The sequence below is a fragment of the Eubalaena glacialis genome, chromosome 11 (assembly GCF_028564815.1).
Source record: "Eubalaena glacialis isolate mEubGla1 chromosome 11, mEubGla1.1.hap2.+ XY, whole genome shotgun sequence".
NCBI classification, from domain to species: Eukaryota; Metazoa; Chordata; class Mammalia; order Artiodactyla; family Balaenidae; genus Eubalaena; species Eubalaena glacialis.
Window position 1 is genome coordinate 32,227,476 of NC_083726.1, and position 13,704 is coordinate 32,241,179.

The window sequence follows — 13,704 nt, forward strand, 5'->3', positions numbered from 1 at the left end:
AGTTAATGTACTTGGGGCACGCAGGAAGAAGAAATGGATAGACTAGGGATGATCATGGGGGAGTTGGTGTTTGGGCTAAGATTTACAAGGATGAGAAATTTTGATAAGGATAATTATGCCCAGCCTGAGCAGTGTTTTCCAAAGCAAGAAGTTTTACAATTTCTCAACTTATCCCATCAAATCCAACCAGTGTGTCCTGAGCACACAGTGCATAAAGAGATACACAGTGAGATGAGACCAGAGCCTTGAGTGCCACAAGGAGGGCAGATTATTCTTAGGCGCCATGGGAAGCCATTGCGTGTTTCTGAGAAGAGGGATGGAATGGCAAGATCATACACCATTATGGCTTATGTGGTTTAGGCAATAAATAATCATCCTGCCTAACCCCTGGTTGCTATTGGACTCCTGAGACCACATCCTCTAGCTTTATGACATCACACTTATTCACCCACCATTTCTTTTCAGTTTCTTTGCTGATTTTTCCTCCTCTGCTCAGGCTTTATATTACAAACTTCCATCAATATAAGCCTAGACGATAATAGCCTTGTAACTGATCGCACTCCTCAACTATTTAGCCCTTTTTCAATCAGTTCCTCATGTTAGAGTGAATAATATGGAGACAACTGATAATACTTTTCTCTGATTAAAACACTGAAATGGCTTCTCATTATTTTTCAGGACCAAACCCAAACTCAACATGGTTTATAAGGCCCTCCTCGACACATCTCACAATTTTTTGGGGGGGGCAGGGGGTTGCTAATTGTTTGTTTTCCCCTTTAAGTTATAAACAACATGAGGACTAGGACCGTGAAGACTTATATCATTGCATTCCCCAAATTTAATGCAATAATAAAGCATGGAATTGAAACAAAATTTGATCTGAATAGATATTACGTATTGCAATGTTCAATAAGTTAAAAGTTATTTTCTAAAACTTTTTATCATGGACAATTTGAAATATATGCAAAAGTAGAGTAGTGTAATGAACTTCCATGTAACCATAACCTAGCTTCAGTCTTAACTGCTGAATGATCTTATTTTATCTAAATCACCTATTATACCCCTTACCCACCACCCCTTTCATATTATTTTTAGGCTAATACCTACAAATATTTGATCTGTAAATATTTATATGTGTATCTCTAAATTACAAATTTTAAAACATAATCAATACCTTTGTCACACCTAAGAAAAATTAAAAATAATTCCTTAATATCAAAGACCCAATAAGTATTCATATTTTGTCTCACATCATCATGCATTGCAATATTGTACTACAGCAGAGTATAAAATAAAGGTAAAATTCTCCCTCCAACATTAAAGTTCGTTCCTCCAGAGGAAAACAGGTACTTCTTGTTACCCTCAGAAAAACTATGTGTACATACATATTTATGTAGTACTATTCTCTAACCTTACTTTTCCCATTTATTAGAAGACTGTGTAACACTCTGCATCAGCCCAGATAAACCTTTATCCAGTACCATAGCCAGGAAATTACAGATGGACATTGAAATTGTACTATAATGTGTGCCTTTTGGAATTCCAGTCCATACTTAGCAAAATCCAATGTACTTTTAGAACTTTTCCTTCAAAATGAAAATGAGGCTCTCTTTCGAGGATATATCTGCCTCTTCAGCCCTCTTAGTTGGTGGCTGTGTTTCCTCCATAACTGTCACTGGGTCTGGCAGCGGGTTCTCTGGTTCTCATTGCTGCTTCTGGGTCATCACTCCCTAATCCCTCCCAGATTTGAATCTCATGATATCATATTACATACCCACTGCTATTCTAGCACTGTTGCTTTCATGTACTAACTCTCAGGTTCTTCTCCTTCATTTCTTGATGGTATGAGCACCTAGTTCACTGTCACTCAACTCATCTGTACTCCTGTCTTATTTCTTGGGATTTTGATACACATATAAATGATCCTTTCAACACCCTGTCCTTTCTGGTCCTTGAAATGTCTCTCTTAGTGAGCCAGTCCTCAACACCACCCTAGCCACTTAGTCTGATGGTCACCCTGTAGGCTTTGTCACTTCCAATAACAGCAACTCATCCATATCTCAATTCCATGCATCCCATTTCTTGCCACCACTTTGTATCTTTCCAGTTTACCCCCTCATGGATTCAATTCCAACGATCCTTTGATCCACAAGGCCTGTCAATCCATTGATTCTACCATTATCCACTGTCAACCTCTGATATCCCCTCCCCTCTCCTTATGCAGGTTAAAATTCATATCCAGCATTAGAATCATTCTCTTGCCTACAGCTTCCTCTCCCTTGATCCCCCTCACTTCCTAATATTTGCTTGGTAAATGATGCCCCTGCTCAAATCCAGTTCTCCACCCACTCTTTGTCAATACTTGTGTGGCCAAACATGGCTGCAGTACAGTATACCATCCTGCCTACTGGTTTCTCTATAAATTCCTTCCCATGAACTTCAGGTGGGTCCTAATGCTGCTCAATAATTATATTTCCCTAGTCTATTTCCATTCTCATAGCTATTTCATATATTATTTTCTCTCCCAAACCACCCACCTCATTCCCCATTCTCACTGTTAGCGATCCCGATTGCTATTTCACCTTGAAAAGTGAAAAAAGTTAAAGAGAACTTCCAAAGACTCCTAGCACCTGGAAGCTGATTTTCTGTGAAGCTGGAGAAGCTTAAATGCTTGGTCCTCACTTACATAGGTCTTTTATAAGTCATAGCAGGGGGCCTAGCAATATAGTCGCATAGAAATATATCCATTTATCTTTATTCCATTTATCTTTTAGGTATTAGTAGATGTTCTGTGTGGCAATGGCTTCCAGCAACTGTCCCACTGACCACTGTGCCAATTCACTAGGGCATCATGACCCAAAGGTGTGTGGTCAGAGGCTGTGTCATGATGCCCTGGCGAATGTGTCCTATGGACCTGGCCCCAGAAGTATGTGGGTGAAGGAGGAGAAACAAGGTTTAAAATGAATGGAACCAGAAGCCAGTTTTTGGAAAATTCTCACAATCGTCACAGTCACCTGTAAATTGTAAATGGAAGAATCAGGATTTATTAATGCCTCACCAAAACAGTAGCTTTCCTTACCAGAAAATACTCAGTAAGGCAGAGTATACATTTATAAACAAACCATACTTTCTTTTTCTCTTAATGGTGAGGAAACACAATAGAATTTAACAAAATTGCCATGTTTATAGAACCAGAAAATCTGTATGTGAGGACACTGACAAATGCATAGCATTGTATATCCAACATTATATTATTATGCAGAATTATTTCATTGCCCTAAAAAATCCCTTGTGCTTCACATATTCAGTCTTCCTTCCCCTCCCCCTGTACCTCTGGAAACCACTGATTTTTAATTGTCTTTATAGTTTTTACTTTTTCCAGAATGTCATATAATTGAAATCCTACAATATGTAGCTTTTTCAGACTGGCTTCTTTTAATTAGCAATATGCATTGAAGATTCATCTACGTCTTTCATGGCTTGACAGCTCATTTCTTTTTGTCACTGAATAATATTCCATTGTATGAATGTATTATAGTTTGTTTATCCATTCACCTATTAAGGACATCTTAGTTGTTTCCAGTTTTTGGTGATTATGAATAAAGCAGCTATAAACATTCAATTTTTTGTGGACATCACTTTTCAAATCAGTTGGGTAAATATTAAGGAGTGCAATTGCTGGACTGTATGGTAAGACTGTTGAGGTTTGTGAGAAAATGCAAACTGTCTTCTAAAGTGGCTGCACCATTCAGCATTCCCAGCAGCTGTGAGTGAGAGGGCCTGATGCTCCACAGCCTTGCCAGCCATTGTTACTGTCAGTTTTTGTTTTTTTTTAGCTATCCTAATCGGTAGTAATTGTATATTATTGTTGTTTTAATTTGCGGTTCCCTGATGACAAATGAGCATCTTTTCATATGCTTATTTGCCATCTGTATATCTTCTTTGGTGAGATGTCTGTTCAAATCTTTTGTCCATTTTAAAATTGGGTTATTTTCTTATTGTTGAATTTTAAGACTTCTTTGCATATTTTAGATGCAAGACCTCTGTCAAATACGTGTTGCTGTGCATATTTTCTACCAGTCTGTGGCTTGTCTTATCATTCACTTAACAGTGTCTTTTACAGAGCAGCTGCAAGGATTTTTTAAAAAGCACATGTAAGAACATAGAGTATGTATCCTGTTCAATTCATTCCCTTAATCTCATCAGAGTAAAAGCAGTTTACACAGTACCTAAAATTGCTGATTACTTTGGTATTTTGCAACTATTAATATTTTTTCTTTTCAGGGTCCTCTTGTTTAGATAGAGTATTTTAAACACATGAAAACTTGGACCTTCTAATGTGTTTTTGTGTAACAAGATGTCCTCCCCAGTGTAAGGCTGTTGGGACATAATGACATTTTAAAGACTTCTAACATATATTTTTTAAAGATTCAAAACAAAAAGTCAAAACACATGAGAAGAAAAAAATTGATAAAATTCAGACACATCATTTAACTCCAACTTGGAAAGATATTTTGGAATGGTTCATAAAAACAATTGAGAAATTATAAACTCCTGATTCAAACATGTAAAATAGATACAAAGGATCCCTTTCTGTCATTTTTGTATTTATTTATTAAACAATTGAAAAACTACTTAAATAGATGTGAAACGAAGTCCATAAAGATGATTGAGGAAATAAATTTAAATTACTATGAGGTTAAGAAGCAAACTGTAACAGAAAAATGTATCACATCAAAAGCAGTTAAAGAAAATATAAATATACTATTATTTATCTTAGAAATGGGAAGGTATTATGAATATAATTGTATCTTTGCTTATATTTAAAATATAGAATGTTAAATCATAAAACAAATTAAATAATTACCTGTGGGAGAAGGAGATAACTGCCTCCTCTGGAAGGAAAAAACAAGAAGCTAAACTTCTCCGAATGTTTGTTTTGTAGATTTGTCTTGAGAACAACGTTTGGGTCCTAATTCTCACAATCCAACTAGAAACAGTTTATGAAGCAATTCAGGAAATTAAAACTCTTGCTGGATAATGAATTATACTAAAAGGTTTTTTTCTTTTTTTCTTAAGGAGTGATAATGGTACTATTGTTATATATTGGATTCTTCAGCTTTGGTTGCCATAACAAAATTCCATAGACTGTGTGGCTTAAGTGACAGAAGTTTATTTTCTCACATTTCTGGAGGCTGGAAGTCTGAGATCAGGGTGCCAGCAATGGTTGGATTCTGGAGAAGGCTCTTTTTCTGGCTTGAAGACAGCTGCCATCTTGCTGTATGTTCACATAACCTCTTTGTGTGTGCGTGCGTGCAAGCGCATGGGGGGAAAGAAAGAGTGGGAACAAGCTCTCTGATGTCTCTTCTTCTCAGGGCGATAATCCCATCATGAATCCCCGCCCTCGTGGCCTCATCCAACCCTAAACACCTCCCAAAGGCCAGATCTTCAAATACCATCACGTTTAAGGTTGGTGCTTCAACACATGAATTTGGGCAGGGACACAAACATTTAGTCCATAACACATATTAAAAAAAATACTCTTTATCTTTGAGAGATATATGCTAAAATACATAAAATTGAAATGTTATGAAAATTTCTTGGAATAATTCAGTGTTGCTGGAGATGGATGAGACAAGAGTATTTATGAATTAATGTTTATTGTTATTCCTGGATGATAAATACATGTGTTCATTTTTCTTTCATGTCTACTTTTTCTATTTTTGTGTATGTTTGAAATGGTCCATAATGAAAAAGTTAAAAATATAAAATTCATGAGATAATTTCATTTTGTGTCTGCATACATGTTCCTTTTAATTATGATCTCATTGTCTTACCTCCTCATGTACCTGATTATTTCTGACTTCTCACTAGACATTGTATACAACCAATTGTACATATAGCCTGAGTCCCAGAATAGCATTATTTTCATCCCAGGAACATTTTATTAGTGTCCAGAGGCAGCTAGGGGCACTAGCAACTCCAGATCACCTTAATCCAGAGTTTCTCGACTCAGCACTATTGCCATTAACTGTATACTTTTGTGTGTATTTTAGGATGTTTAGCAGCATCTGTGATCTCTACTCACTAGATGTCTCAGATATGGCCAAATACCCGCTGAGGGGCAAAGTCAGCCCCCTCCCCACTGATGGCCTTAATTTAATGAGAAACTGAGATCCTCTGAAACTAAATTTGGATTCCTGGGAGGGTCCATCTATTCCTATTCACTCCATCATCTTCAGGATCCCAACTCAATGTCTGGGATTTTTTTTTTAAAACCAGGGCTCATACTCCCTGGCAAACCCTGAGTCCAATGTTTGTCCACCAGCCCCGAGAATTTGTTGTAAGTTCTACTTTGCTTCTTAATCTTTTAGCTGGCAGTTCCATTATCAGTAGATAGCTCTGAGAAAAAGGCACCCCTGAATGCTTTGCATATCTCTCTGAGTTTTCTTTTTTAGTTCACCAGTCCCCTGGAAAAGTTTTTTGGTTTTTTTTGTTTGGTTGCTTGTTTGGTTGTTTTTTTTTTTACTATTTTGTCTAGTTTGTTTGCCTTATCTGGAGGGTTGATCCAATTTACCTATAGGATTACTAGAGTAGAAATCCTCCATTCTTTGTTAAACCCAATCAGATTTTCATTTCCATTACTCCAGTGAAACTGTTCTTATCAAGATTTCTATTCAGTGAATTCCATTGGTCAGTTCAGAATCCTCATTTGCTGTAGATTCCCTGGTACGTATTTTCAGTCTTATTTTGTCTTCTTTCCTTTTCACTCCTTCTCCTTCTCTTCCTTCGTCATTCTTCCAGTCCTGTCAGTGCTGGAGTGCTCCATGGCTCAGTCCTTGGCCCTCTTCTGTCAGAATACACTCATTTCTTGATGATCTCATTCAATCTACTTTCTTTAAGTAACACAGATATAGCAAATACACCCAATTCATGTATCCAGCCCAGATCCATCTCTTGGATATCTGAGTGTAATCTCAAAGTTAAGGTCCAAAACTGAACTTCTGATGTTACCACAAAAACAAAAACTAAAGAAAAAACACAAAAACCCCTGCTTAACTTGATGTTTTTAAAAGGAGTTCTTTGTTTCTATTATCCAAATAAAGTCTTGGAAATATTAAAATTATACCCTAGGTTTATACTTCTATTAATTGAAAATTATTCTATGACTAGTATTGTTTGCTACAGTTAAAAATTATTTATCCAACAGGATAAATTTTATACTAATATCAATTTGGCTGTGATTTAAGTACATCTAAAGGTATATCGCTCTTTTTTGTATATGAACAGTGATTTTAGTACCTATTTGTCTGTAAGTAACCCTAATAATTCTCATTCTGAGATGAACTCACTCAAGTGTGGTACTTACATTGGGTCATAAAGACTCTCTAGATTTTAATCTCAGGCAAAAGGAAATCATGTGTATAATTAAACATAATCATGTAATATTCATATAATATAAAATATTTGTCATCTAAAATATTTTCAAGTGTGTCAGCATAACACTCCCTCTAAAAGCTTTCAGAACATAATGTAACCTGAAAGACTGCTGTTTAAAAATAACTCACTCTCTTTAGATATTTGATGGTGAAAACTACTGTAAAATAAATTATCTTCTTCTACTCTTTATGCACAATTGTTTTTAAATAGAAAATTGGGCACTGCTGTGCTTAACTACTTACTGGAAGGATTTCTTTTGTAGGAGAAAATGGGGTGGGGAAAGGATTTGTAGCCTGTAATACTCTCAAGGACAGCTTTACATTTTAAACAATGATGTCATTAAATGATTCCCTTCAAAGGTACAAAGCTAAGTAGATACATTTATTAATTTAAAAAATGAATATTGAAATATATACAATAGTAGTTCAAACTTTCTATATCTCAACTTTAACAGCTGTAGAGCTTATTAAAATATCAAGAGTCAAATGTAAGTGTTTTTTCACTAAACTATTCATTCCTTTTGGAATATAAGTACATTTAAAACTTATTTTAAAATGCAGTGATTCTGTATTTCTCTCAGAGCAAAGTTCTTTAATGGCCCCTGTAACTTTCCTCCTTGACCTTTACTTGACCTTACCTCCTACCACTTTGCATTTGGCCCACTCTGCTCTAGCTATATTGAACTCCTCCGATGTTCCTAGCACATTCCCATCTTGGGGCTTTTGCACTGGCTGTGCCCTCGGCTTGGAACAGTCTCCCTTCAGGTACCGATCCCAGTGGCTCACTCCCTCACCTCTTCTAGGCTTTGCCCAAATGTCTCAGCGAAGGCCAAACTATCAGCCCTATTTCAAATAGCAATCTTGCCCCTTTCTACCGCCAGCGCTCAGGCCAGTTATTGTGTTCTGCATTTTCTTCATAGCACTTATCACCCTCCAACAAAGAGGTTCCCAAGCTTTATCAGTTCATGGTGCCCTTAGTCTCTTAATAATTTTTTTTCACAGTCCCTCTAGCCAAAAGAAATAGCTAACAGGTGCCTGGTCGGGAGCTAGTTGGAGCGCGAGGGCTGCCGCCTGAGCCCAGCTCCGCTGAGCCGGGCGGGTCGGCGGCGCGTCCGGCGGCTGCTGGCGGAACCCGAGGGTGGCGGGTGCGGGCCCGGGTCGCGGCTGCACTGGAGCGGCAAGTGAGGGTCTGGGGCCGTTCCTGCGCGGCCGCCCCATTCCCAGACCGGCCGCCAGCCCTCCTGGTTCGCCTTCGCAGCTCCCCGCCGCCGGGAGTCGGGAGCCGCCCGGAACCGGGCACCTGCGCCCGCAGCCCGGAGATACATGAGAAATACATCTACACGTGGAACTGCTCCTACAGAACACCCACTGAACGCTGGCAGAAGACGTCAGACCTCCCAAAAGGCAAGAAAATCCCCACGTACTTGGGTAGGGCAAAAGAAAAAAGAAATAACAGAGACAAAAGAGTAGGGACGGGACCTGCACCAGTGGGAGGGAGCTGTGAAGGAGGAAAGGTTTCCACACACTAGGAAGCCCCTTCGTGGGCAGAGACTGCGGGTAGCAGAGGGGGGAAGCTTCAGAGCCACGGAGGAGAGCGCAGCCACAGGGGTGCGGAGGGTAAAGCGGAGAGATTCCCACACAGAGGAGCGGTGCCGACCAGCACTCACCAGCCCGAGAGGCTTGTCTGCTCACCCGCCGGGGCGGGCGGGGGCTGGGAGCTGAGGCACGGGGCTTCGGTCGGATCGCAGGGAGAGGACTGGGGTTGGCTGTGTGAACACAGCCTGAAGGGGCTAGCGCACCACAACTAGCCGGGAGAGTGCCCGAGAAAAAGTCTGCAGCTGCCGAAGAGGCAAGAGACTTTTTCTTGCCTCTTTGTTTCGCGGCGTGCAAGGAGAGGGGATTCAGAGCGCCACTTAAACGAACTCCAGAGACAGGCGCGAGCCGCGGCTATCAGCGCGGACCCCAGAGACGGGCATGAGACGCTAAGGCTGCTGCTGCCGCCACCAAAAAGCCTGTGGGCGAGCACAGGTCACTCTCCACACCGCCCCTCCCGGGAGCCTGTGCAGCCCGCCACGGCCAGGCTCCCGTAATCTGGGGACAACTTCCCCGGGAGAGCGCACGGCGCGCCTCAGGCTGCTGCAACGTCACGCCGGCTTCTGCCGCCGCAGGCTCGCCCCGCCTCCTCCGTACCGCTTCCCCCCCCCCGGCCTGACTGAGCCAGAGCCCCCGAATCAGCTGCTCCTTTAACCCCGTTCTGTCTGGGCGGGGAACAGACGCCCTCAGGGGACCTACATGCAGAGGCGGGTCCAAATCCAAAGCTGAACCCGGGAGCTGTACGAACAAAGAAGAGAAAAGGAAATCTCTCCCAGCAGCCTCAGAAGCAGCGGATTAAAGCTCCACAAACAACTTGATGTGCCTGCATCTGTTGAATACCCGAATAGACAACGAATCATCCCAAATTTAGGAGGTGGACTTTGGGAGCAGGATATATTAACTTTTCCCCTTTTCCTTTTTTTGTGAGTGTATATGTGTATGCTTCTGGGTGAGATTTTGTCTGTATAGCTTTGCTCTCACCGTTATTCCTAGGGTTAGGTCTGTCCGTTTTTTTTTTGTTTGTTTTTTTTTACTTAAAAATTTTTTTTCCCTAATAAATGTTTCTTAATAATTTTTTCCTTATTTTCTATTTTTAAAAAATTAAAAAAATTCTTTAATAAGTTTTTTCATATTTTTTATTTTAAAAAATTAAAAAATTTTTTTCTTAATAAATTTTTTCTTAATAATTTTTTTCTTATTTTTAGTATAGAAAATTAATAAATCTATATTTAAAAATTTAAAAAAATTTTTTTCTTAATAAATTTATTCTTAATAATTTTTTCTTCTTATTTTTTATTATAATTGCTTTATTTTATTTTATTTTATCCTCTTTCTTTCTTTCTTTCCATTTTTTCTCCCTTTTATTCTGAGCCGTGTGGATGAAAGGCTCTTGGTGCTCCAGCCAGGCATCAGGGCTGGGCCTCTGAGGTGGGAGAGCCAACTTCAGGACACTGGTCCACAAGAGACCTCCCAGCTCCACGTAATACCAAATGGCGAAAATCTCTCAGAGATCTCCATCTCAACATCAAGACCCAGCTTCACTCAACGACCAGCAAGCTACAGTGCTGGACACCCTATGCCAAACAACTAGCAAGACAGGAACACAGCCCCATCCATTAACAGAGAGGCTGCCTAAAATCATAATAAGGCCACAGACACCCCAAAACACACCACCAGACGTGGACGAGCCCACCAGAAAGACAACATCCAGCCTCATCCACCAGAACACAGGCACTAGTTCCCTCCACCAGGAAACCTACACAACCCACTGAACCAACCTTAGCCACTGGGGACAGATACCAAAAACAACGGGAACTACGAACCTGCAGCCTGTGAAAAGGAGACCCCAAACACAGTAAGATAAGCAAAATGAGAAGACAGAAAAACACACAGCAGATGAAGGAGCAGGGTCAAAACACACCAGACCTAACAAATGAAGAGGAAATAGGTAGTCTACCTGAAAAAGAATTCAGAATAATCATAGTAAGGATGATCCAAAATCTTGGAAATAGAATAGACAAAATGCAAGAAACATTTAACAAGGACGTAGAAGAACTAAAGAGGAACCAAGCAACAATGAAAAGCACAATAAATGAAATTAAAAATACTCTAGATGGGATCAATAGCAGAATAACTGAGGCAGAAGAACGGATAAGTGACCTGGAAGATAAAATGGTGGAAATAACTACTGCAGAGCAGAATAAAGAAAAAAGAATGAAAAGAACTGAGGACAGTCTCAGAGACCTCTGGGACAACATTAAACGCACCAACATTCGAATTATAGGGGTCCCAGTAGAAGAAGAGAAAAAGAAAGGGACTGAGAAAATATTTGAAGAGATTATAGTTGAAAACTTCCCTAATATGGGAAAGGAAATAGTTAATCAAGTCCTGGAAGCACAGAGAGTCCCATACAGGATAAATCCAAGGAGAAACACACCAAGACACATATTAATCAAACTATCAAAAATTAAATATAAAGAAAACATATTAAAAGCAGCAAGGGAAAAACAACAGATAACACACAAGGGCATCCCCATAAGGTTAACAGCTGATCTTTCAGCAGAAACTCTGCAAGCCAGAAGGGAGTGGCAGGATATACTTAAAGTGATGAAGGAGAAAAACCTACAACCAAGATTACTCTACCCAGCAAGGATCTCATTCAGATTTGATGGAGAAATTAAAACCTTTACAGACAAGCAAAAGCTGAGAGAGTTCAGCACCACCAAACCAGCTTTACAACAAATGCTAAAGGAACTTCTCTAGGCAAGAAACACAAGAGAAGGAAAACACCTACAATAACAAACCCAAAACATTTAAGAAAATGGGAATAGGAACATACATATCAATAATTACCTTAAATGTAAATGGATTAAATGCTCCCACCAAAAGACACAGACTGGCTGAATGGATACAAAAACAAGACCCACATATATGCTGTCTACAAGAGACCCACTTCAGACCTAGAGACACATACAGACTGAAAGTGAGGGGATGGAAAAAGATATTCCATGCAAATGGAAATCAAAAGAAAGCTGGAGTAGCAATTCTCATATCAGACAAAATAGACTTTAAAATAAAGACTATTACAAGAGACAAAGAAGGACACTATATAATGATCAAGGGATCGATCCAAGAAGAAGGCATAACAATTGTAAATATTTATGCACCCAACATAGGAGCACCTCAATACATAAGGCAAATACTAACAGCCATAAAAGGGGAAATCGACAGTAACACAATCATAGTAGGGGACTTTAACACCCCACTTTCACCAATGGACAGATCATCCAAACTGAAAATAAATAAGGAAACACAAGCTTTAAATGATACATTAAACAAGATGGACTTAATTGATATTTATAGGACATTCCACCCAAAAACAACAGAATACACATTTTTCTCAAGTGCTCATGGAACATTCTCCAGGATAGATCATATCTTGGGTCACAAATCAAGCCTTGGTAAATTTTAAAAAATTGAAATCGTATCAAGTATCTTTTCCGACCACAATGCTATGAGACTAGATATCAATTACAGGAAAAGATCTGTAAAAAATACAAACACGTGGAGGCTACACAATACACTACTTAATAACGAAGTGATCACTGAAGAAATCAAAGGGGAAATCAAAAAATACCTAGAAACAAATGACAATGGAGACACGACGATCCAAAACCTATGGGATGCAGCAAAAGCAGTTCTAAGAGGGAAGTTTATAGCAATACAAGCCTACATCAAGAAACAGGAAACATCTCGAATAAACAACCTAACCTTGCACCTAAAGCAATTAGAGAAAGAAGAACAAAAAAACCCCAAAGCTAGCAGAAGGAAAGAAATCATAAAGATCAGATCAGAAATAAATGAAAAAGAAATGAAGGAAACAATAGCAAAAATCAATGAAACTAAAAGCTGGTTCTTTGAGAAGATAAACAAAATTGATAAACCATTAGCCAGACTCATCAAGAGAAAAAGGGAGAAGACTCAAATTAATAGAATTAGAAATGAAAAAGGAGAAGTAACCACTGACACTGCAGAAATACAAACAATCATGAGAGATTACTACAAGCAACTCTATGCCAATAAAATGGACAACCTGGAAGAAATGGACAGATTCTTAGAAATGCACAACCTGCCGAGACTGAACCAGGAAGAAATAGAAAATATGAACAGACCAATCACAAGCACTGAAATTGAAACTGTGATTAAAAATCTTCCAACACACAAAAGCCCAGGACCAGATGGCTTCACAGGCGAATTCTATCAAACATTTAGAGAAGAGCTAACACCTATCCTTCTCAAACTCTTCCAAAATATTGCAGAGGGAGGAACACTCCCCAACTCATTCTACGAGGCCACCATCACCCTGATACCAAAACCAGACAAAGATGTCACAAAGAAAGAAAACTACAGGCCAATATCACTGATGAACATAGATGCAAAAATCCTCAACAAAATACTAGCAAACAGAATCCAACAGCACATTAAAAGGATTATACACCATGATCAAGTGGGGTTTATTCCAGGAATGCAAGGATTCTTCAATATATGCAAATCAATCAACGTGATACATATTAACAAATTGAAGGAGAAAAACCATATGATCATCTCAATAGATGCAGAGAAAGCTTTCGACAAAATTCAACACCCATTTATGATAAAAGTCCTGCAGAAA